Here is a 26,522-nt window from a genome sequence, read left to right as displayed (position 1 = left end):
TAAACAGCAGATTAGTCTTTCTGAGGTTGATTTGCTGCTTACTTTGATATTATTCTGTGATTTCTTTGCTTCTACCATCAGTGAGTATATGAGGGAATTAGCAGGTTTATGTATCTGCAGTGATTTCTAGCAGTTGTTGGGCTGTTTGCAGCTGATTATTCTGCCCCCATGACAGCGTTAACGTTATTTTTCCATGTTTATAGGGTTATGGCGCCATCTTGTGGCAGTCACGAGCATTATTTTCAGCTCTCACGTATTTTTACCTGCACTTCCTGTCTAAACCGGAAGTAGCGTTATTTTGGTGATTCCGTGGTCCGTGAGTGCTCAGCTGAGCTTATATTCCATCCTTTCTACACACTAAAGCAACGTCTGTAAGTATGAACAATGTTTACAGCGTTTATGTCGACTTACCTGCTGTTTTTGTAAGTTTCTTTGGAGTTTGTGTGATGTTAATTGAAGCAGCAGACATGCTAATGCTAACACGCTAATAAGCTAGCGCTGCCCAGTTAATAGGCTCATCCTGTGCTGATTTATGTTTAGACACACCTTATTATTTTTGTGTAAAAGGTTGATGGAACTTTTTGTATTTTTTGCAGTTTCACAGTCAAGAATGAAATATAGGACGAAGCAAACATCATGAAAGTCATCTTCTTGTTGTGAGTTCTTTGGAGACTGCGTAGCTGCAGGGATAGCTAGCACTGGAAGCTAGTGAGGCCTACACAATGCTGGTCAGCGCCTTCAAGTCCAGGGCCATGGTTCCTCAGCCAGAAAAACAGTGAACTGCTCCCTCCCAGTGGGGATTGTGTTTTTGTCCCCAGTGAAGGAAGGCTAGTATCTCTGGGTGTTCTGCAGAGTGAGGATCAAATGGACCGTGAGATGGCAGGTGAGTTGTTGCAGCATCAGCAGTAATGTAGACATTATTCCAGACCATCAGAGTGAAGAGGGAGATGAGCTGGATGCATTTGACCAGGGGTGTAAAATACTGTAGTTTTGCCAATATCCAATGCTGGTATTTACAAATTAAGTCTAGCCAATACTGATATAAATACCAATATTTGAGTGTAGTCCAGACCCAAAACTTCAGTCCTTAACCCTTGTGCCCTCCATTTACTACCCTCGGGACACTTTCAAGGCAAAAATGTACACGCACAGAAAAATTGCCATTAAATCAGCATACATCAATATTTTTTTTCAACTTTTTTTTTCATAAATCTCTTTAACAACTTCAGACCTGCTCAAATCTACCAAACATTCAATAATTTTCAAGAGTTTAACCCTTTAAATGCCAGTTTGATTATTTGAAATATTTTAATTTTTACTAAAAAACAGGGAGGGTAAATTATTTTTCATATAATAAATAGAAGAAAGATGGGGCCGCTTTGGTGCTGATGAGAGTCTTGGATGGGTCAAAGATTAGAACAAAATTTATGTGATTGCATTTTATTTATTTATTTATTTATTTATTTATTTATTTATTTAGTAGTGCCAGCTTTAACATTAGGGCACCCTCTGGACACCTTCGAGGCAAAAATTTGCATGTACAAAAAACTGCCATTAAATCAGCATACATCAATATTTTTCTCTACTTTTTTTCATAAATCTGTTAAACAACTTTAAGCCTGCTCGAACTACAAAAAAATCAATAATTCTCAGAATTTTAATGCTTTAAATGCCAGTTTGATTATTTGAAATATTTCATTTTTTACTGCAAAAAATGTAAAAAGTGGATTATTTTCCATATAATAAATAGTAAAAAGATGGGGCTTTGGTGTTGATAAGAGTCTTGGATGGGTCAAAGATTAGCAACAAAATTGATTTGATTGCACTGGTATTTTTTAATGTCGTGCCAGCTTTAACATTAGGTCTGAAGTTGTTAAAGAGATTTATGAAAAAAAAAAAGTAGAAAAAAATATTGACGTATGCTGATTTAATGGCAGTTTTTTGTACGTGTACATTTTTACCTCAAAGGTGTCCCGAGGGTACAAAATTCATTGAGAGAGTCTGAATGACATTTAAGAGTAAAACATGTTGGATTTCAAAAATTTAACTAGAAAGAAAAGTTCCTGTTAAATTTATGCCACAAGCTGTAAAATTGACAAAATGATCATAAATTTTCAAAAAAAAAACGTTGAGAAAAATGGCCAAAAATGCCCGAGGAGGGCACAAGGGTTAAACTGACTTCAAAGTGTGAGGAGGGATGCTAAATAAAAGAAAAAGCTATCAGCTGACGTCTGTTGGTCCAGACCAGAACTCCACTAACTCTTTTGTTTATACAGCCAGTATTTACAGCTGATAAAGGCAGACCTTTCTATCCAAAATATCAGTTGTTAATCCATCCATCTGTCTTCATCCACTTATCTGGGGCCAGATCGTGGGGTTAACAGGCTAAGCAAGTCCCCCGACGTCCCTTTCCTTAGCGATACTTTCCAACTCCTGCTGGGGGATTCTGAGGCATTCCCAGACCAGACAGGATATGTAATCCCTTCAGCGCATTCTGGGTCTTCCCAGTTGGACCTACCTGGGAAACCTCCACAGGGAGGCGATCAGGAGTCATCCTGTTCAGATGCCCGAACCACCTCAACTGGCTCCTTTTGATAAGAGGGAGCAGTGGCTCTACCCCAAGCTCTCTCCGGCAGTCTGAACTCCTCATCCTATCTCTAAGGTTGAGCCCCGACACTCTCCCGAGAAAACTCATTTTGGCTGCTTGATCTCATTCTTTCGGTCATTACCCAGAGTTCATCACCATAGGTGAGAGTTGGGAGGTTGACCAGTAAATTGAGAGCTTTGCCTCTCGGCCCAGCTCCCTCTTCAACACAACGGTCCGACACAACGCCTGCAGTACTGCTGATGCTGCGCCAATCCGCCTGACAATCTCATGCTCCCTTTTTCCCTCACTCGTGAACAAGACCCAAAGATACTTCAACTCCCTCACTTGGGGCAAAGACTCAGTCCCAATCTGGAGGGGGCAATCTACCGTATTGCCAGCTCTGATCAGGATGCCTCCTGGTCCCCTCCCTGAGGAGGTCTTCCAGGCACATCCAACTGGGAAGAGACTGCAGGGTCGACCCAAAACTCACTGGAGAGACTTTATATCCCATCTGGCCTCAGATGGCCTTGGGAGCACCCAGGAAGAGCAGGAAAATGTGGATGGGGAGAGGGATGTCTGGGTTAACTTATCAAGCCTGCTGCTCCTGCAACCTAGCCCTGGGTAAGTGGAAGAAAATGGATGGAATCTGTTGTTTCCTACATGTTTTCATGTTTTCTACAAAAGGAGTGTGGTGTCACAAAATCGTATGGTTTTCCACCTTCAAGATAAACTCGTAGTTTACTACTTGGATATTTCCAATCAACTACCAAGTGTTTTTTCTTAAAGGTTCTGCCCTTCCCAAACACCATCGATGGGGTGTTGCCCAGATGGATGTGAAATCTATCCTGTGCCAAAGAGCAGTGGTTCTCAACCTTCTCAGCCCGCAACCCCCAAAATTAAGGTGCCAGAGACCGGGGACCCCCACTGTACCTGAACACAGTCATGCACATTCAAGAATAGTCAACAAGGCCATCCATAAGGGGGGATAAATGGGCAAGCTTTATGGGGTCCAGCTAAACTGGGGGTCCATGGAGGTCAGCAAAATCAAGGTCCACTGTAAAATTAAGCTGTGATATCCATACTTTGTATTGAACCTGAAAAATAACCCCTATCTTTTTCAATCATTTGTGTAGAACATAGTCTTCATAAAAATGTAAATCCCTATTGTTAAAAAAATAATTTAAATGCGTTTAAAAAAGCAAAAATGGGTTAATAATGGCATAAAATGGTGTAAAAGAAGGTGAAATTGGATTTTTAAAGTAGAAGAAATGGGTCAGAAGTGGTAAAAATGAAATTGAAATTTAAAAAAAAACTATAAAAGGCAAAAATTGTCATAAATAGTGGTAAAAGGGAGTTAAAAAGTGGCTGAAAAGAAACTAAATGGGCAAAAATGAGTGTAAATTTTGTGGAATGGACTGAAAAGTTTATATAAACTGGCAAAAAAGTGTGAACCGAGAAAGGAAAAAATAAGCAGATATGGGCAGAAATTAGTTAAACGGGAAAAAACGGGCGTATTAGTGAAATGGAATGATTTTGAATTTCCACTTGTGGAACTAATAAAGGAATATCTTATCTTACCTTAAATGTGGCTAAAACAGGAAAAATTGATTTTAAAAAGTGTTTAAATGGGGTTAAACATGGCAATAATGAATCAACAGAGGAAATATTCGGCTTCAGTGGTGAGAATTGGTTTAGAAGTGGCAAAAACAGGAAGAAAATGGGCAAAAATAGGTTGTGGGATTAAAAAAATATTCTTAGGTTTTTTTTTTTGGAATCTGGAGACCCCCTGTCAGTGTCTCACGACCCCAAAGGGGGCCCCGACCCCAAGGTTGAGAACCACTGCCATAGAGAACATGACTTTTTGCTACTTGCAAGAATAATAGTGATTGTTTGAAGTAGCTTTTCAAGTAACAAAAACTTAAATCTACATCAAGGCACAAATGTGCACAAGCTTGCAGTTTTTTAACTAAATATATCAACATAAATGCATGTGGGTCATTTAAAGTATTTGCTCCAGAATCACTGCAGTGTCTGAGGTTAGCAGAGAGAGTAGGCCATCCTTTATTATGCTGATTTAATACCTTAAACACCTGTTCTTGCATTTAGCAGGTAAAGCTGAGCCAGTTCAGTCTTTCCGGAGAAGTGCATCAGATTTTCAGCAGACAGCCTCAGGGGAAGAGTCCTCCTCATATCTCTGTCAGTTATGTAGTCTCAGAATAAATATTAAACACACTTCTGTTCCTTATTAAAATAGACCTGTAAGGTTTCAACAATACACACAGCCCTACCCTGGGAGGGTTGACTGTTTCTGGTTGGTCCTTTTTCTATATTTCCTCAGTATTGTTGACTTATTTCTTGAGAACTAAAAAAGCTGATGCTGTCATGATCTGACAATAATACGACTCATCCTCTTTTGAGAAAGAATCAGCCCTCTTTACAGAAATCTGACCTGCTTGTTTGGATGTCTCTCTCTCTGATCAAAGTGTTGGACAGACAGACAGACTGACTTCATGTCCTCCCTGCTGCTAACTGAGCACAAACACAGATGTTAAAACACTAGAGAGCGTGCAGACCTGCAGCTGGACATGCTGAGACAAAGAAACGAGTGAAAAACACCAGAGATGACACATTTTCAAAAGGCTGTGTGAGGCAGAAAATGTGCAAAGAGGCCTGAAGATAAAAGTTGGCCAATTCCGGTAAGACGAGAGAGAGAGAGAGGAAGGGAGAGAGAGAGAGAGAGAGAGAGAGAGAGAGAGGAAGGGAGAGAGAGCGAGAGAGGGAGCAGATCAACAGCGTGACTCAGCAGACCATCACTGTGCTGGTCTGCTGCCAGCCACTCTGATCTGAACAGAGATACCGACTCAGGGGTCACACATCTGAAAAACACCAATCTAAAGCTCAACAGGGAAAGTAAAGCTAGATTCATGTAATCAGACTTCAGGGAAACAAAACTCTATTTAATCAGCCTCAAATATTGTTAATGAAGCAGAAAGAAACAAGAAGAACAACATGAGCACGACCTTTGAACGCACCATCAACATCAACATCACATCTGTTTTCATTCTTAGAAATATTAAAGTGAATTTAAGAGCAGCGCCACTTCCACTGATTTAATTACCAATATCAGTCCATTATCATTGTAGCTGCTAATGCTAATGCTAGGACAAACTTTTGTTTACTTTTGTGTACCAGAGCGCTCACACGCAGCTAAACATGCTGCAAGTCCCACATACTATAAGAGCTGTCTGTGTGGAGCCACACAGGCAGTGGAGTGTGGAGTTTGCATGTGGATCATCCAGGCTGGCCTCTCGCCCAATTCCAACTGGGATTGGCTCCAACCACTGTGACCCCAAGCAGGATAAGTACTATAGATTTTATCACACTTTGATTCATCCACATCAGCATCTCCCTGCAGCCACAGTGATGCCAAAGAAGTCCACCATCATTCCTTAAAGTTCCTCTGAAAAACTCACAGACAGCTCAAAAGACATCTGGACCTTGTCTTATCAAACATTTACCTTTTAAGCTTATCGCATATTTAACCCATAATAAGTTCATTTTCTGAGGCTGAGGTCATGTCATACTCTTCCACAGGAATTTCTTTATTCTATTTCAAAATAAAATCAGATCTGTATCCAACCAGAAGTGTTACCAAAGAAGGAGCCTTTTGCACTTTAGCCCTCTTTGAAGATAAAAGCAGGTCTGTGTCCAACCGGAAATGTTACCAAAAGGAGTCTCTTGCACTCTTGTCCTCTTCTGGTGGAGGTCTGCGCTCACAGAGAGGACCAGTATCAAAGTTGTTCAATGGATTCCAGCTCACTGGAAAATCCAAAGAAGAAACTGGAGCACGAGTCTGTTTAAGCAATTTAATTTCGACTTGCAGAGTAATTTATGTTTCTTGGTCTGTCGTCATGGATGCATTATTCACTCTGATGAAGACTTAGTAAGCATTGAAATATTAGCCCCTGATCAAACTGCAAAACGAGACTCATGCTCCAGTTTCTTTTGCTGGTGAAACACCTTTGATAGGAGGTCAATTACCCTTCGTTTTAAGTAGTACAAAAAATCCTAAAGGAAACAAAAATGTATTTTAAAATGCAAAGTGGAATTTAAAAATGCACCCTTCCCTAACAAAAAGGCATTTACAGCACGGTTAACTACATAAATGTTAAAATTAATCCCTATTTGAAAAGTTTGACGGCCCTGGAGGAAATACTCAGGAAGAAACAAGAGATGCATGATCTTGATGTCTGATATGCTGGTATAGAGCCGAGATAAAAGAAGCAAACTTCAGCTGACAAATGTTTGTTGTGCCGTCTAAAAGTCCACAAAAGTTTTAAAAATAGAACTGATATTTACAGTTGATATAGGCCGATAATTACAGAAAGTATCGGTCATATGTCAGCGGAAATTTTATATCTGCCATTACTAATGTCATGTAGGTACCAGTCATCTCACATATAAAACATAAAAACACAACAAAAATACACAAAATATTTCACACAGCACATATTTGTGCAAAAACATAAAAAATACATCACATAAGAACTCAGAAACATCAAAAATATAACATTAAAACAGAGAAACATTAAAAAAATACATTTAACATGAAATAGGCTTCATCAAGACACAGTAGATCAGTGTTACTCAACCCTGCTCAAACAAAGGGCCAAAATGTAAAAAAAAAAAAAAAAACCTTTGCAAGAGCTACAATCTAAGTGGTGAAAAGTGCCGAAAATGGGTTAAAGAGGCAATGAAAATAAGTTAAAGTGGTAAAATGGTCAAAAAGCGGCAAAGAAGTGGCAAACAATGGGTGAAAGTTGGCAAAAATTGACTAAAAAAACAAGTTACAGGTGGCAAAATGGCCAAAAAAAAGTAAAATGCGGCAAAAAATGAGTAGCTAAAATGGGAAAAGTGGCAAAAGGCAGCTTAAGTATGCAAGAAGGGGCAAAAAAATGCAAAAAGGGGGAATAAATTGCAAAATAGCAAAAAGCGAGATAACGATGCAAAAATTGGTGGAAAATGGAAAACATTTGATGACAAAAAACAAGTTACAGGTGGCAAATTGGTCCAAAATGTGGCTAAAGAGACTAAAATCGACAAAAGTGACAAAATTGTCAACAGCTGGTTAACAGGTGGCAAAAAATGGGTGAAATTTTGAAAAATAAGGGGAAAAAGTGGCAAAATCGATTAAAAAAATAAGTTACAGGTGGCAAAAATGGCCTAAAAACAGAAATAATGTGACAAAAAAATTAGTTAAAAGAGACTTAAATGGACAAAAGTGGCAATAATTGGAAAAAAGTGGCATTCAATAGAAATTAGGCAGGGGTGAGAAGGGGCAAAAACATGGCAAAAAAGCAGAGAAAAATTGCAAAAACAGGATAAAAAGAAAAACTGGTGAAAAGAGGCAAAAGAAGTGGCAAACTTAGGCTTTAAAAGATGTAAAAAAAAAAAAAAGGTAAAAAGTGTCAAAAAAGGGGAAAAATTGCAGATAAGGACAATGGAAATATATATATACAAAAAAATCAAGGTTGACAATTTAAGCCAACTGTACAAGAGAGGGAAACAAACTGATTAATGTTACTTGCAATGTTTAATTTCTGAGGTTAAAGTTGACATTTTTTAAGGTTTTCCAGGGGAAAATATTTCAAATTAAGACCTTAAAGGGCCACAAATCATCACTAAAGAGCCCCATGTGGCCCCAGAGCCACAGGATGAGTACCACTGCAGTAGATTTAAGGCACTGTGATAAAGGTGATAGCTTCTTTATTCAGACCCTTTTAGAGGCTTTATTTCATCAGAGTTCCTTTTCTTTACAATGACTCAGTCCTTTGGAAACTTTCACCACTGAATCAAGAGAAAAAGTCAAAGCTCAGTCAGAATAATGCACACTAAGGTGAAGTGAACACATGTTTCTGTGATGCTAACTGCACTGCTGTGATATTTACTGCAGCCCATGCAGGATTTGACAGCTTCCACATGGCTGAACTTTCATTTTACTCCACATTAGAATGACGACCAGAAATAAAAATGCGCCTTGATAGTAGGATTCATTCATCATGTCGGACTGTGGGGAAGTGAGCTAGACATTTCAGGGATATTTTGGGAAAAGTGATGGTTCATGCTGAGCTGTGAGGGGAGAAAGTGAAGTCAGCAGAAAAGCACTGAAGATGTAGAGTCTGAGATTTACAGACAGAGAGGTGGTCAGTGAAGCAGACGCATGAATCACGTCTGTCTGTCCCTCTGTCTGAATTTTCTGTCTGTCTGATTTTTCTGTCTGTGACTCATGTTGATGTCTGGTTTCTTCATAACAACAGTGACATAAAAATCAGCTGATCTGTGGTGTCACAGTGCCACCTGGTGGTCAGCTGTGTTTGAGTTTATACTGTACTTCACTTTGAGGAAACTGGAGTCAGGTTTAGTTTCTGTGGCATTTAGATTGACGTGTTAAACTTCTTGTTTTTATTTGAGTATTTATTTATCAATTCAAATATTTATTTTGGTTTTTGTATGACCATAGATCTGATTTGATCTTTTGCATGCCCAGTGCATGTTGTGTCTTATCATAATTCTTTGTTTAAATATCTTTACAGTCTCTAGATGCTGCTGAAATTCATATAGTTTAGGTGAGGGAGTAGCATCATCAGTTTGTAGTTTTGCTTTGTTGCAGGTGAGGAACTGGACTCACCTGCAGATTCAGGTGTGCGGTTGATTAGCCTTGATTAAGACCTGGTGTGGGGATTTTATACGACTCTTTGGCTTCTTTGCAGACCAATTATCTCACATTCAGAGAGAAACAGAGCATCTCTTTGGGTTTCTGGTGTTGGATATGTTATATGAGCTGAGGAATTTTCAGAATCTTTCAGTTTGTGTTTCCTAAAAATTGGTTGCTCTGTGTTTGTGTTAGCATGAGCTGGAAGTCCTTACCCAGCCTTTAAATGTGATCACACCACTCTGATACCCTTGTGTTTGTAAAAGTGTTTTCTCAGTTTCCCCGACAATTTCAGTTTCCAGTCAGCTGGACAGCAACAGTGGTTTAGTTTCTCCTTTTCTCTTTGGAGTTAGGAATGGGAGCTTTTTAATTCTACCCATAAGTAGTTTATTCTCTGTTATTTCCCCCCTCTCTGTTGGTCATTTATGATCTTAGAAACCCAGGTCTGGAATTGTGTCCCACTACCCCCAGTCCTTATAGAAGTGTGCTGTAATTTATAACTACAGGGTCCTAACTGAGACAAAATTTGTGCAGCAATTGACTCACAATGCACACTGCACAGCAAATCACTCTCTCTTTGGTTAATCCATGATCAGTATCCAATCTGGGCCCTTGGGCGCAGTCCTTATAGTCCCTGTAAAGTGAAATCTGAATTGTGTGTCTTAACACTATAAATGTTGGAATCTGGTTGCTGTAAACATATGAAAACACTGAGATCTACATGTGACTGAATTCTGGATTTAGACTGTTAGAACGTTTTTCACCTCTTTCCTAGCTGGGTTTAATGTGGGCGGGGCCACTATGTGGGCTCGTGATGTCATGAGCTCACAGTAGGGAAGGACCCCACCACTCTAACACTCCAATCTAAAATCACAGAGCAGTTCATCTCGGTCCAGTCTGTTGTCTAACACCCGTTTCAGACTGGGAGCATAACGCGGGCGCCTCAACCGTGACACGTGTGGATTTTCAGTTTGATTGCATGTTAACAAGTCAGGGCTTTCAGACTGTCTGCATGTGCGCCACATCTCGCGCGGCCGGTACACCCAGCTCAGGCACGGAGGGTTGAGACATTCGAAGTCTCACCTATTTTTTCCGCGCACCGCGGAAAATGATAAATGGAGAGCCATATTTACATCGTTGTGGCAAATATGCACATAGAATATGTTTACAATGTGTTTCTTGATAACCCTGAGGAAGGCCACAAGCTTAAATGCGCCTGTTTTATAAAGTTGTTGTCTAAAGATCTACTATTAGTGAAGCTTTATGTCTCCAGACTGGTTGAATATGTCACAGGAAAGATAAACACCTATGAATGCTTTTCTGGTTTGTGCTTTTCAAATTAAAAGCCTGGTTTAGTATTTCTGTAGAGAAACTCCGTTCACCTGTACAGAATGCTTTTTTTTTGAATAGTTCCCAACAAACTTCCTCAATACGCTGAATCAATAAGCTTGTAGGGGTGTTTATTCACGTAAAACTCGTGAAGAAGGACAGGGCTTTGAGAGCAGGAAAATGCCGCTGACACGCAGCAAACTCGCGCCCTGTGTGAAAGCTGCACTGGCAGGAGCCGGAGCTGACACGCGCGACACACGCCAGCAGCAAAACACGCTCCCAGTCTGAAACGGGCGTAATAGTGTGAGAGCTTTTAAATCTGAGAGGATAGTATTTCTCCTGAGTGGGCGTGGCTTCAGCTCATTCAACAGACACGCCCACACCATCCTGGAGCAGATTTTACTGCCTCATTTTTCATGATTTTGAAGCTTGATTTATAAACTTAGAGACGTTTTATTTGAATGAAATTTTATTTAGGGGTTCATAACACAGTGAGCTGTCATACAACAAACTTAAACACAGATTCATTGTGGGCCTTTAACACCTGGAACACCTGTCAGATATGTCGCTTTGGATAAACACGTCTGCTAAAAGACATAACATTGTAAAAGTCGTTGCAGTTTCACATGCTCCGATCCGCCTCCTGCAGGTCCCAGAAGCACCATCCCCCTCAGCTCAGTTAAAGATGTAAACCAGGTCTATTCAAAAGGTGGATGCTGCCAAAACCATAATAATCCATGTAGAGCAGATCGATCCAAACTGTGATAGAAAAATGTGCAAAGCCTCCAGTCAGCTTCAAACATGACACACAGCAGAACCCTAGTGTGGGCCAAACAAGTGAACTCTGGTCTAAGTAATCTGATTAGGTTCATTAGGTCTTCAGATTAGATTATACTGAAGTTTCATATGAACAGACCTCTGTTGTTTTCATACCTTGACAGTTTTGGCTGCGCTCTGCTACCTTCTTCCGTAGTGTCTTGTGGTGTTGCAGGTCAGCTGATTTATGCAGGTTTTCTTGGTGCTGTCTTCCTACTTGGAGCAGTATGATCATTTGGTTCATGGTTTGGTTCATGTGACCAAGTGTAGTGAGAGCGAACCAAACCACATGAAAAAGGTGCAACAGTGTTGGAATTTCCACCCCCAGTGGAACCGAGTCCCCCCGGACTGTCAGGTGTGGAAACGGCCTACTCTCATCCTGTGCCTTGAGCTACAGGCCATTTGGTGGCCAGAGGGTCACAGCGCTACGATGGCATCAATGATGAAAACTTTTGAAGGGGAAAACCTCAAAGTATTACCTGAAACCACACATCCTCTGTAGCAAACATGAAACCTTTTACCTTCCTAATGTACTCGCCCATGGTAGAAGCAACAAAATCATGAACTAATGTCAAAATGAAACGGCAGGTTAACCCCAGAAAAGCAAAATAAGCTGTTGTTTCAACTTGAGTCTCCAACTGCTCAGGGCTGGAGACGAATCAAAGTGATCTGTTCAGGGATCAAGGAAACTTCCAGTGAGCGATGACATGCACCGTAGGTTGGAACAAAGTGCTGCACTCCTGGAGCACAGCATAGGAGGAGTATGTGGAAATAAGGGGTTAAGGTACATCCACTGTCCAGCTCCTCTCCTTTTAAGATGGGTTGTAGTGTATTTACTTTTATTATTGCTACAAATCAACAAGTTGCCTCTCCATTTGTGACGTATGGAGTCTGGGAGGAGACATAAACTAGTTTATTTTCTTAAAAAAAAAAAAAGCTTGGACGATTTACTATCATGTTTACCTCTGCCAAGGAGGTTATGTGATCGGGTGGGTTTGTTACTTTGTTAGTTTGTTTGTTAGCAACATAACTCAAAAAGTTGTGGACGGATTTTCATGAAATTTTCAGGAAATGTCAGAAATGGCATAAGGAAGAGCTGCTTAGATTTTGGGAGTGATCCGGATCACTATCTGGATCCAGGAATTTTTTTAAGGATTCTGTGCTATTGGGAGATAGGGCTAATGGCAGAGTTCTGCGCTGTTACCACTTTACACCAGGAGATGGCAGACATGAGTAACTTCAGTCCCAGAAGCATTTTTGGGTGTGTTTCTATTCAAAGTTTTAGAGTTAATAGAGTTTGAAAGACGCACTCCCGGTCAGGGAGACGAGTCGGAGTGTAACAGAGAGAAAGACAGCAAATTGTGGCGAGAATACTCACAATGCTGGGAGGAATAGAGGAATATTCACCCTCTGCCATGACTTCCAGTCGTCCAATGAGACCATGGGTGAGACTGTCAGTGTGTCTGTTGGCACCAGCAGGTGATGCTTCCACCATGACAGTCCACCTGTTACGAAGCCAATGCTTTGCCTCACCGTCTTTCCACCACACCAGGGAGGGAGTAATTGGTGAATGTCGTAGTGGGGGGCACATGGGGACAGAGCTAGGAATTTTTTAAAGGATTCTTCACTATTGGGAGATAAGGCTAATGGCGGAGGTCTTCGCTCTCCGAGTGCTTTTCTAGTTTATTCATATTTTCTGCATGCGTTTTATTTGCATCTTGCATGCTGGAGTTAGTAAAATGCATAAGATGCACTTGGCCTCAAACTACAGCCACTTCTACATGTTAGTCCCAGTCACTCCTGCAGCGTCACTTCCTTACTTTTTACCAAACTGCATTTCCTTGACATCTTCTCAGTCAACAGGACTAGCATGACAGCTAAAACACCCTTCACATGGACACTCATCGTGGTTTAAGGGATATATTTGGGAGTCATGCCTGAATGAAACTGGCCTCGGTTTATGATACTGCCCTACTCCTCTTACAAACGGAGTGGGCGGTCCATACAGGATTATTTTAAAAATAGATTAAATGCACAAAATATGGATAAAATGTGTGTAATATACTAGAAATGCATGCAAGATGCCTAATTGCACGTGTATTTTTTAAATAAACACATTCATGCCACTTTCTGGGCTTATTCTCCATGTTGCATCGGCGCTGTTTGTTGTGCTTCTTCCTTCACTCAGGTTGCCTCCTAATTGGCTATCATCCTATTAGAATGCAGTAAGAGTCCTGCTTAGCCTGCCTGGCTGTCCTCAGTAACATCTGATATTTCAAGGTCATCTTCAGGGGAGGGTAAATCACTCTTAAAACACCTCACACCACAGGAAAATCTGTCCATAGATCTGTCAGATAATCTGGCCTGTACTGATTTTAGTTGGAAGAGGGGAATCAGGCCCAAAATCAGCATGATTTGTGGTTTTGTTTCTGGGTATTCAGGGAGAGTCTGCAAACAGAGGCAGCAGTGGAAGTTCTGCAGAGGTTGAAGTGCATCCTTGGCCCAGACAAACACAGTCTGAGGTCGATGACTTCTGTCACGCTGACCTCGTTTAGTCCTCCACCTTCTGCATGACAACTCAGCAGCCTCACCTTCACCAGCATGACGGGCGGCCATTTTTAATTACAAACAGAGGAATTGAAACAGAGAAGAAAAGGTCTGCAGAGGCACAACTCAGCACCTGACCAACACTGAGTCATGATGCTGCAGGAAGAATCCTGCACACAGACACACAAACGCTCTTACTTCCCGGAAACAGCCGGCGGAGGGGGAGCAGGAGGTGATGCTCGCCTCCTCCCGTCTCTTCCCGGCAGTCAGACCCCTCACAAGATGCAGCGCACCACCATCACGCTGCAAGCAGATTGGCTGCCGCCGGTTCAGCCTCAGGCCAATCAGCGAGCATCTCTGAAGTGTGTCAACCAATCAGAGGGGGAGGCGAGAAGAGACGGGAAACAGTGACATTTACTGTAGAGAGAGATTTCCCGTATTCAGAGAGGAGCACAGAGTGTCTGCAGGGGTGTGTTTGTTTATGTCAGAGTGTGTGTTCAGGGACAGATCAATGTGTGTGTGTAAATGTGGGTTTGTGTTTGATGTGCTGACCCTGATGAACCCTAGCTGAAAACACACAGACATGTAATCTTTCCTAAAAAGTGATCCAGATTAGCACATTCATCATTCACTTTAACTCTCGGATTTACTAAATATATAAAGTGTGTGTGTGTATATTTACTAGTTTACCGGCTGTAGGTGAAGTTTCGTCTTTCTGTGTTAAAAAAGCAACTTATTAATAATCAATAACGACAGACCCAGGCTGTTCAGTTGGAGGCCCTGGGGCCAGATCAGGCCCCCAAGGTCATTTCTAGTGGCCCTTTGAAGATCCTGTATGTAGAATTTCTGCACTCACATTTCTATGTTAACCCATCAGAGCCCACACTCTTTTCTCCTCATAGCAAAATTAAAGCAGAGCATTACACAGACTCAGTAGAGCAGTGATACGCGACCTGTGGCTCTGGAGCCACATGTGGCTCTTTTTGATGCTTTGTAGCTCTTTTATGTCTTCATTTGAAATAGAATTCCCCCAGAAAACCTTAAAAAGGGAAACTTTTTGCCCTTTTTCACAATTTTCTTTTTGCCACTTTTCACCCATTTAAGCTACCTTTGCCATTCAGTACCACTATTTTCCCTACTTTTTTCCAATTTTTGCTACTTCTTTTTGCTACTTTTTCCATTTTTGCCCCTTTTTGCCCATTAAAGCTACCTTCTGCCATTTGATATCCTTTTAATCCCATTTTTTGCCAATTTTTGCCACTTTTATCTCATTTTTGCCAATTTTCGTAATTGTTTTGCTACTTTTCATCCATCCGGGCCATCTTTTGCCATTGAATATCTTTTGTTTTCTATTTCTTTCCCATTTTTGCCACTTCTTTCTGCTACTTTTATCCCAGTTTTGCCCTTTTTCACCTTTTTTTTTGCCACTTTTCACCCATTGAAGCTACCTTTGCCATTAAATACCACTTTTTCCCTACTTTTTCCCCATGTTTGCTACTTCTTTTTTTTCCCACTTTTTCCAATTTTTTGCCCCTTTTTATGCATTGAAGTAGGGGTGCACCGATCGATCGGCCAAAATCTGTATCAGCGCCGATTTCCTTAATTTTAGGAGATCAGCGATCGGCCGATCCTTGTAATTAAGATCGGTGGATAAGATCGGTTTCATATGCCTCTACCTACTAAAATGTAAAAAATGAAAGACTTAAGGAAGTGATATAATTTAGTAGTTTGGACAGCAATGCTCTAAACTTTTCATTTATATTTGAGAGAACTACCTCATGAGCAGTTAAAACAACAAGTTTGTATTGTTCAATGTTATTCAGTAAATTAAGATTGGAATATTGAAGGTGTATGCTGTCAGTTATAAAAAAAATTGGTATCGACCAAAATCGGAATCAGCAGGTCAGGTTTTTTAAAGATCGGTGATCAGCCAGAAAATTGCTATCGATGCACCCCTACACTGATGCTACCTTTTGCCTTTGAGTATCCCTTTTTTCCACCATTTTTCCATCTTCTTTTGCCCCTTTCATCCCATTTTTGCCATTTTTCACAATTGTTTTGCCACTTTTCGTCCATTCAAGCTAACTTTTGCCATTGAATATCATTTGTTTCCTATTTCTTGCCCATTTTTGCCATTTTTCACAATTGTTTTGCCCCTTTTTGCCCATTCAAGCTACTTTCTGCCACTAAATTCCACTTGTTTCCCAGTTTTTACCACTTCTTTCTTAAAGTTAAGAATGAGGAAACACTAGAGGTTAGGCTAAAATCCTAAAACAAAGTGATGGTAGGCAGTCCTAAAAAATAAAGTATGAAATAAAACCCAAAGGAAATTTTACTTAAAAGCCAGAGTAAAAAGGTAGGTCTTGAGTTTGCTTTTAAAAACAAACTCAAGACCTCAAGACATATCATTTTTTTCTATTTTTGCCCATTTTTTGCCACTTTTGTCTGCAACTTTTGTCCATTTTGCCATTTTCACAATTTTTTGGCCCCTTTTGCCCATTTAAGATACCTTCTGCCATTAAATAGCACTTTTTTTTCCTATTTTTTTCCCATTCTTGCTACTTCGTTTTGCCACTTTTTCACATTTTTTTGCCCATTTCAGCTACCTTTTGCCATTAAATATCCCTTGTTTCCTATTTTTTGCCCATTTTTGCCACTGCTTCCTGCCACTTTTATCCCATTTTTGCCATTTTTCACAACTTTTGGCCCCCTTTTTATCCCATTTACTGGAGGAAATCTGCAGACCTCATATTTTAGGGCCAGTTATAATAAGAATATGATATGACCTTGCGTCCAGATGTAACTGTACCACAGGCCGATCCATGAGTTTTACACCTGTGAGCTAAGTGTTAGGATTGTTCTGGTATTAAATAAAATGTTTATTTCAAATTAAAATCTGCATTTATTTGATTCAGATTAACTCTGAGTCTTCAAAGAGGAGCAGGAGAGCTCATGAGTCACGTTTGTCCTCGGCGCTTTGACCTGCAAACACAAACAGACGTGGACAAACAGAGAAAAACACAGGATTACTCCAACAGCTCAGACAGAACAGTCCAGCTCCTAAAGAACAGCATGATTACTCTTTTAAAGGTTTACTGTCACCGAGAAACAATCCTTACTGTCAAAGCATAGGGACAACATCCGAATATGGTCGTAGGAATTTCCTGTCTGGAGCAAACCTGGAAGATCAGAGAGCCAAACTGTGTTTGCAAAGGCTCATAAAAATTACCGGAATTGTTTGAAAAGCTTGTTCACACTTTTAAAAATCCTCTTAATGTGTTGTCTGTATACTAACTAAACTTTTTGGTTCAAAAGGTAAAAACATGACACTTAAAGTCAAAATAATGTATTTAAAAGGCAAATATATGAGATAGAAAGTTTATATCACATTTTTGATGGTGAAAATGTGAGATTAAAGTCAAAATCATGACTTTCAAAGGTCAAAAAATGAGATACAATTCTTAATCATTAATTTTAAAGGTTAAAATAAAATATAAAAGTCAAAGTTAGGAGTTGAAAATGTCAAAATGTAAGGCAAAAGTCAAAATAAAGGTCAAAATATGGAGATAAAATTCAAAATCATGAGTGTAGAAGTTCATGCTTCCTTGTGTAGAAGTCCAGAATTACCACTGCAATGATGAATATTCTGAGTCTTTTCAGGGCAGCTGTCCTGTAACAGCTGGAAATATTTAAAATAATTATCATTTCTAATGTATAGGTGTGATTTAACTCCATGTAGACATTTCAGTGCAAACGTTCAGTCCTCGTGCACTCTGGTCTGTAGCCAGCGTAGAGATCAGTGAACCTCCTGAACCCCTAATCTCTGCCTGTAATAGTTTTCCTGGCTGAGCGGTGTGAAGCATCAGCCAGGTGAGGCGTGCAGTGAGTAATGACAGAACGTAACGGCAGTGCAGAGGAATCACAACACGCTAATGTTGTTTTGGTAAAAGTCCGTGTACATCTGGGAATGAAATCGAATTATTTCCAGAAGCAAGAGGAAAATGGGAGTTAGAGAGAGTGCAGGCATGTTCCTGGATGTGTGCACGTTTTCTGCTCTCTGTGGATTCTCAGCAGTTTGGTTCAGGATGCCAGGAAAGCTCAGAGCATGATGGGAACAGCAGAGCAGAGTTTTCCTCAATCCTCCGGGTTCATATCAGTGACTCTGGTCGATCTGATGGAAACGTTACGTAACTGTCCTTCAGCAGAGTGAAGAGAAACCGAACATGCTCCTCCAGAGTCTGTGGGTTTCTCTCGAATGCTGAGCACAACAGAGACAAACAGGAAATGAATAAATGCTGAATATTCAGACCTTAAAGCTGTGGATGCCTTTGGCTGTTAGTGATGATCTCTGTTTGCAGATTCTGCATCAAACCACAGGGTCTGTTCTGGTTCTGGTTTTGTTTGTAGTCTGGGTAGCCTCAGAGTCAGTGGTTTTAGAGAGCTTTGGCCTCACAGGAGGAGAGTCTGAGCAAAGGCAGAACAGGATCAGCGAGATCCTAGAACCTGTTAGCAGTCATTCTAAGACAAGGGTGTCAAACTCAAGGCCCGGGGGCCAAGCCCGGCCTGTGCTACAGTTATACCGGCCCACAAGATCATATTTTTATTCTAACTGGCCCATCAGAGGTCTGCAGTATAAAAATGAAACTTAACATTGATGATTTAAAATATCCTTGTCAAGTCATAAAAATCTGAAAAAAAGTAAAAAATAAAAAAAAGGTCAAAGATCAGGAATGTTGGCAAAGAAATGAATTCATGTTTTCACTTTATATTACATTTTACATCTCACTATTATAACTTAAAGTTATCATTTTGACTTTTATTTCATATTTTGACCTTTCAACTTCATAATTTTAAATTAACAATTTGAACATTTCAACTCATGATTTGGACTTTTATATTTAATTTTAACATTTTGAACTCATGATTTGGACTATTATATTTAATTTTAATATTTTATAGTCAGTTTTTGAATTTTATTTCATACGTTTACCCTTTAAACTCCTAAATTTGACTTTGATGCCATATTTTTGACCTTTTAAACTTATGATTTTGAATTCTATCTGATAATTTTACCTTTTAAGCTCCTAAATTTGAGTTTACTCCCTTATTTTTGACCATTCAATCTCCTGATTTTGAATTTCATATCATAATTCAAACTCATAATTTTGAATTTTGTCATATTTTTACCTTTTAAACTCTCAATTTCAAAATGTATTTAATATTTACCTTTTAAACTCCTAAATTTGACTTTAATCCTATATGTTTTCCTTTTTAACTCATGTTTTTGATTTTTTTTTCTCATGTTTATAAAATTTTAACTCCTAAAATTGAATTTTAATCTCACATTATTGACCATCATAATTTCAGATACTTTCCCATATTTTTACCTTTTAAACTCACAATTTCAAAATTTACTTTGTTTTTTTACCTTTACACTCCTAAATTTGACTTGTTTCCATATTTTTGACCTTTTTAACTCGTATTTTTCACTTTTTTTCCTCATGTTTTGAATTTTTTAACTCCCAAAATTGACTTTTAATCTCATATTTTTCACCTTAAAAACTCCTGGTTTTGAATTTTATCTGACATTTTTCCATCCAAAACATTATTTTGACTATTAATTTTGTGTATTGAGCTTTTATACAAATAAGTTTTACATTTTATCTCTGATTTTGAGCCCTTAAACTTACTATTTTGACTTTTTATAATCTCAAAATCATTAACACCAGTGCCTATTTTTACCCCCACAATTCATTGCTGGTGAAGATGAGGCTGACCATTTCTGTTAAATGTTGACCCCGTTCGGCTCCTAGGTTAGACCTTAATACAGAATCTGACCCTGCTGTGACTGAGTTTGATGCCCCTGTTTTTAGATATTTTTAAGTCACACGTGAGGTTTAGGGACTGGGGTAAAATACATTTATCCCGTCACATCATTGGAGCATTTTTCTAAGTTATAACTATATAAATATAAGCTATTATTATCTATCATAATAACAGGAAAATCCACATGTCTGATGCTTCTTTATGCAGGTCTATGAGCTGGATGTCTGAGTGTATAGTGAAGCTCAGAAGAAGCTGAATCGTCTATAACTGTCACAGCTCTCATCTTGATTTTAAACAGATGAAAAAGACAAATCATGACTGTTCCTGTTTTAAAATAGAGCCCACAGTGTCTCCTGTTACTAGAAATAGCCAGCCCTGTTAGATTAGCTGTCCCGTCTTTATTTTAGTAACACTCACTAAACCCAGACTGGAGAAAGTCTGGAGCTGTTTTTGGCTGTGCCAGCGTTTCCACGGCGATGGTGGAAATGTTTCCAGGACTGAGTGATTAGCATTGCTGGTGGTGGAGAAGGATGAGTCACTGTGAGCCTTCAGAGGAACAAGTTTCCTACATTTAAACATGTGGAGAGAGCAGCTCCTGATAAAAACAAAAGAAACGTCTGGAAAACACTGCTCAGACTCACTGAGAGGCCACAGAGGAGGGGGGACGGACTCAGAGAGACTGAATCACTGGAGGAACCCCAACACTCTGTTGGTTCACTGTTTGTTTATGTGGCCAGGCCTGTACGCGTGGCTCCATGTGTCATCGGCATGAGTCCAAAAAAGCATGTCCATGTGTAACAACAACAAAAAAAGTCCATGTGTAACATTGTTAAAAACATAGACATAATATACATATACCACTGATCATCAACTGGCGGCCCGGGGGCCATATCAGGCCCCCCAAAGCTTCCGATCCGGCCCCCAAAAAAACATTAAATTCAGAATAGCAGGAAAAGAAGATGTTGTGGTTTTAAGAGTATCCTTTGGCTTTAAATGTCTGCAGCTGTTAAATCCACAAACAAAAAATTAATATTGAAATAGTTTGAGAATGACTTAACATTTAATCTGTTTTACAGAAATTTACTGTCATGATTAGTAAATATTTTAAAAGAGTTAAGGTTGGCAGAAGTGCTGCAAAAATAACCAGATAAAGTAGTGAAAAGAGGTTAAAATGTTGCAAAAATGGGTAAAATAGGAAAAAAGGGGCAAAAAGTCTAAAAAATTGGTTACTCATGACAACAAATATTGTGAAAAAGTAATGAAATGGTGTTAAAAAAAGTGGTAAAAATAGAAGAAGACTGGCAAAAATAGATAAAAGAGTGGCACAAAGGGGGTAAAACATGCAGGAAAAGTAGCGAAACGGGTCAGAGGATGGCAAAAAATTGGGTTAAGGAAGCAAGAAGTATCAAAAATGGGTTAAAAGTGGCAAAAATTGCTTTTAAAGTTGCAAAAAAATGTTGAAAAAAGTAATGAAAAGGGGTTGAAAGTGGCAACAATAGAAGAAAAGTGGTCAAAAGTGGCACAAAGGGGATCAAACATGCAGGTGAAGTGGTTTAAAAGGGGTTAAAATCTTGCAAAAAACGTGTTAAAGATGCAAAAGGGGCAAAAAGTATCAAAAGAAGGTTAAAAGTGTCAAAAGTCGGTTAATACTGGTGCTAAATCACAAGTGTGGAGGGCCCATTCTCTGGGATTTTCAGGGGCCCAGCCAGTTCCTTTGCCAGGTCTGTCTCTTTGTGGCCTGCTGAGTTATAGAAAACAGGGACAGATCTCACTGGTAATGACTAAAAATGTCCTGCGCTTTGAAAGAAAATGCAAATACTACTAGAATAATATGTTAACCAGAACAAAATGTTTATTTAATTTTTGTGTATTTGAAAGTCCGGCCCCCAGAGTTTCTGTCGAGGCTAGGTCTGGTCCTCGTGCAAAAGTATTTGATGACCCCTGGCGTATACGACCTCTGTGGTTAAAAAGGTCTGGATTAAATCCAGCTAAATGGCGCAACACTGACACCTACTGTCCTAAAAGTGTAACTGCAGTTCTGTCTCAGGGTAGGTAATGCCTGTGAGAACGTGAACTTCAGCTACTATAAATGTACATACTAATTGAGATGACTGTACCTAAGTTATTGTTTATATTTTTAACTTTATTTTCGCCATGTTTTGTAAAGTTTAGCCTTTGTTTTTGTCTGTTTTATGGCTTTAAAAAGATCGCTAATATGCGCTAGCTGACTGTTAGCATTGTGCTGCCTACAGGCCGCTGTGTGTGCCGTTACTGTGAGAAGTTACCATAATACCTTGTTGCTTTGTTACACATGCAGGTATGTTACACTGCGCCGTAAGTTATGAATATTGTTGTTCACTGTACTGTTAAAAATGTATGAGGTAAAAAGCAATTCATATGGTTGTTAAAACACATAATAGACGTAACAGTTAGGACATTTTATGTATAGTTTCATGTACATTTATGTTAAAATAGCAATGACAGGGACACTTTTTGTTGCACATTTAATTATACTCTGTCAGTAAATTCAGTTAAAAATAAAAGTTCATTCCAGTACAGTCTTAATATCACTACTGTTACACTACATGCTGTGTTTTTGTCTATCGTGAGGCAAATTTACCAAATCTATCAGCCACAGAAGACTGCAGGTCATTAAAAGGTCATCACAGAGAGATTTGTGCCAGAAAACAGTAAATTTAATCCCAAACTTCTGTCTCTGCTCTGGCACAGAGGCAGACATCTGAGCTCTGATCAGAAGCATGTCTTTAATCTAAGAGGATCGTATTTCTATGGAGTGGGTGTGGCTTCAGGTTATCAAAGGACACGCCCACACCACCCAAGAGCAGATTGTACTGCCTCATTTTTCATGATTTTGAAGCTTAATTTGATCAACTTAGAGATGTTTGTGATGACTGACATTTGGCCTGCTGGTTTAGAACAGGGTAGCCTGTCTTATAACAAACCTAAAATAAAGAATTATTTTTCCCTTTACAGGGACTTTAAAACCTAAAATCTGCTGTGATTATGGATGTGTACGTTTGTCATCACATCAGTGGAGGGATGCTCTGCTGGTATGAATTTATTTTTGTGAAAACATGGATGGAGACCACGGTTGGAAACTAACGTTTTCTCCTTCCTCCTACATTGGCCGGTGGATTCAGAAATCTACCATACTCTTATTTTTTTCCAAGCACTTAATTTCAACGAGCAGCATCATGAGATGACATACAGTTAAAAAAAAAATAGGAATTGTAGTTAGAGGCTATTTAATAAAGGGAAATGTTCCAACTATGTAAGAAAACATTAGCCAGGTCATAAAAATTCAGATTTAACTGCAATTCAAACTCCAGTGAGAGGTTAAAAACAACCAAGAAACTGGGACTTTGATTATGTTGATCCTGTTACAAAATCAGTCTGTTGTCTTGATTTAATTTGCAGCCAGTCCCCCAGACACCTCTTATATTAGCTGCATTTGGCTGGTGACAGGTGTTAATTTCCCACCCTGGTAGAGATATCCTGTCATTTAGTTGTACAGTTCCCATCAGATTTGTTGAACATCCAAATGAGCTAATATCTTCCATAATTCCTCAGATTCTAACAAACTTCAGCAGCTGTCCACAAGATGGCAGCAGAGCTCTTGTTTGTTGAAGGTAAGCGTGCACATTAGAGGATGTAGACTTTGGTACATTAATGTTAGCGTCTTTTATGTTTGTCTAAAGTTTTTATCCTAAACATTAATGTTTCTAATGTTCACTTATTTCCTTCAAGATCCAGAACGTGCTCCTTCAGCCAGAGTTGACTTCATGTCTATGTTTGATCTATCCAAAGTTTTTCATGTTCTTTCAAAATAAAAGCATGTCTGTATGAAACAGGAAGCTATTTACCCTTATTCTTAGAGCAGTAGTACTCAAAGTGTGGCTCTGGAGCCACATGTGGCCCTTTTGTGATTATTTGTGGTTCTTTTATGTCTTCATTTTAAATATTATTCACCAGAAAACCTTAAAGAGGAAACTTTTTGCCTCTTTCCACCCATCTAAGCTGTCTTTTGCCATTAAATACCCCTTTTTTCTTATTTTTTGGCCTGCCATTTATGCAACTTCGTTTTTGCCACTTTTATCCAATTTTGCCGCCCCCTCCCCCCTTTTTTTAATCTTTTTTTTTTTGCCACTTTTTGTCCAAACACACTACCTTTTCCCATTAAATAACACTTGTCACCTTTTTCCCCAATTTTTGCCTCTTCTTTTTGCCACTTTTTGCCCATTTATTACCCTTTTACACCATTTTTGCCTATTTTTGCCAATTTAATCTACCTTTTGCCATTGCATATCACTTGTTTCCTATTTTTTGGTGATTTTTGCCAATCTTGACTGCTTTTTTCCCATTTTAGTTAATTTTCACTAATTTTTTGCCACTTGTATCTCATTTATTTGTAACCTCTCATTTATTTTTGCTACTTTCTGACCATTTCTCCACATTTTCTCCCCATTTTCACCCATTTTTGCTGCATTTTGACCATTTTTGCCACTTTTCACCAATTATTATTGCTACTTCAAGCTGTTTTTGCCACTTTTCACCACTTACATTGTGGCTCTTGCAAAGATATTTTTCAACATTTTGGCTCTTTGGTTGAGCAGGGTTGAGTAACACTGTCTTAGACAGCCAGAATGAGACAAACATGGTTTTAAACGCAAAATAGTGGAATTTCAAAATGTTATATATTAAAAAAACCAGAATTCATCACAATTAACTACATTTTTCTTCTCAGGTTAAGCTGTAATGTAAGTAAACTGGTGTCTGGTCATGCTTGGGAACATGCTGTTTCATGTTCCTCGTTAACCACTCCCACTGAGGAAAATTGAGCTGTTATTACACACTTCAGCCACCAGGTGGCAGTAGAACTCCTCCCTCTGATAGCTCTGAGTTTAAAGAGCACAAAATGGATTTTACAATCACTGCTGCAGAGCTGGATAGAGACAGTTCTAGAAAACTATCAGAGAAAATTATATCATGTTAGACAAACAGAAGGAGGACATGTTTAGCTTTTCTAGAATTTATTAAACCATTGTTTAGATTTTATATATAAAGCTTTAGATGGTTCTACTGAAGTTGACAACCTACACAGTGCAATAAATGTTTTAGCAGTAAATTCAGTATTTTTTTACTCAAATTTCTTGTTTTTGAAACGCCTTTAGTAATGTGGTTATAACAATAATTTGCAGAGACAATTACATCCAATTTTATCAGCTCATTTCTTTCTAAGAACACAACATATCCTCCTGAGCGTTAATTTCTGATGCATTTTTAGTTTCTCCCTCTTCTTTGGAGCAGTAAGACCTGATCAGTTTAAAACCTGAGTCTTTTGCTTGAACAGGACAAATGTTTAAACCAAAAATGATGTCTACAAATCTCCTGAAGGTCCTGTTTCTGCAGAGAATCCAGACCTGGATCGGTTTTAGAGCAGATGTTTTAGTGTGTCAGCCCGTTGGTCTCTTGTTGGAGGTCTTTAGTCAGGAAGAGGAGGATGGGGGAGTCATTTTTCTGATCAATTTCATGATTGACCACAAGGACTTGATGTGACACCATGAACAAAGTTTCCACTGAAAGTTCTGAGTTTTTGGGGAAATTTTCCTTTATAATTTTTTTAAATTCCTAAAAATCATTTTGCCAAAACTGTTTAGTAAATATATATATATCTATATATATATATATATAGATAGATAGATATATAGTTTTTTTTTGTGAAATCCCATAAAACGTACCCCACAATTTATTTCAATATTCCCTACTTATTTATTACAGAAAAAAAAAAAAAAAATCCCCCAAAATTTAATGAAATTCCATATATGCCTGATTATTGTCAAGCAAATTCGCCCCAAAATTTCGTATCAAATTCACACAAAAATTCACAAGAAATTCCCCAAAATGTACAAATTAATTGCCCAAAATTCCATGAAAATGAAGGAACATTCTCCCAACATCCAAATAAATTCACCAAATTCTCATGAAATTACCGTAAATTTTCCTCAAACAAAAATGTCCATCATTTGCATGTAAATGCCAAAAAAGAGAGAGAAAAAACTTTCAGTGAATCCTCAAAAATATACAAACGTGCCCCAAAAATTATTTGAAAATATCTGAAAATTTCAATTCAAGTTCCTGAAAATTTTCCTGAAAATTCCTTCAAATTTTATATTAAATTATTCCAACATTTTAAACAAATTACTTAAATTTTAACAGACATTCTGGAAAAAAAAATGTCTAATGGAAAAAAAGACTACTACTGCATACACGTAGGTCTAAGGATGATGAAGACGGCACACCTGTATGTCATCAGGTGGTTTAACTCCGCCACACCTGGAGAAGGCTGGATGGCTGATGGTTGTTGGTCTTTGTCTGGTCAACAGTCCATTTATGTTCTGATATCTGTGACCAGCGAGACTTCAGGACTTTCAGAATCTTTCTGTTTTTGGTGATTCTTTGAGAGCCGAGTGTTGTTTTTGTTCTGCCTTTTTGAATTTTGTCAGTAAAGTTTTTCTACTTATGTTCAGTGTCTCTGAGTCTGTGTCTGGACCCTCAGGGCACCCATACATCACTGTGAAGCCCCCTGAAAATGTCAAATCAGCCCCTGGATTTGTCTCTACAGTGAAAGACGATCACAGATATCTGCTGTTCATGCTGTAATGCCCTAATGCAGGGATGTCAAAC

General features: G+C 38.9%; 1 long non-coding RNA gene across 1 annotated transcript; it reads left to right on the top strand.

Moving 5' to 3' along the window:
• Nucleotides 1–264: 264 nt before the first annotated feature.
• Nucleotides 265–23,671, top strand: LOC121512741. The gene is made up of 4 exons (XR_005992132.1): nucleotides 265–371; nucleotides 597–883; nucleotides 23,409–23,467; nucleotides 23,586–23,671. It is a non-coding gene; the product is annotated as an uncharacterized LOC121512741 (long non-coding RNA).
• The last annotated feature ends 2,851 nt before the right edge of the window (nucleotides 23,672–26,522 follow it).

This window comes from Cheilinus undulatus, linkage group 7 (genome assembly GCF_018320785.1).
Source record: "Cheilinus undulatus linkage group 7, ASM1832078v1, whole genome shotgun sequence".
Classification (NCBI taxonomy): Eukaryota; Metazoa; Chordata; class Actinopteri; order Labriformes; family Labridae; genus Cheilinus; species Cheilinus undulatus.
Note: the sequence above shows the minus strand (reverse complement) of the source record. Positions and strands in the feature narration are given on the sequence as shown.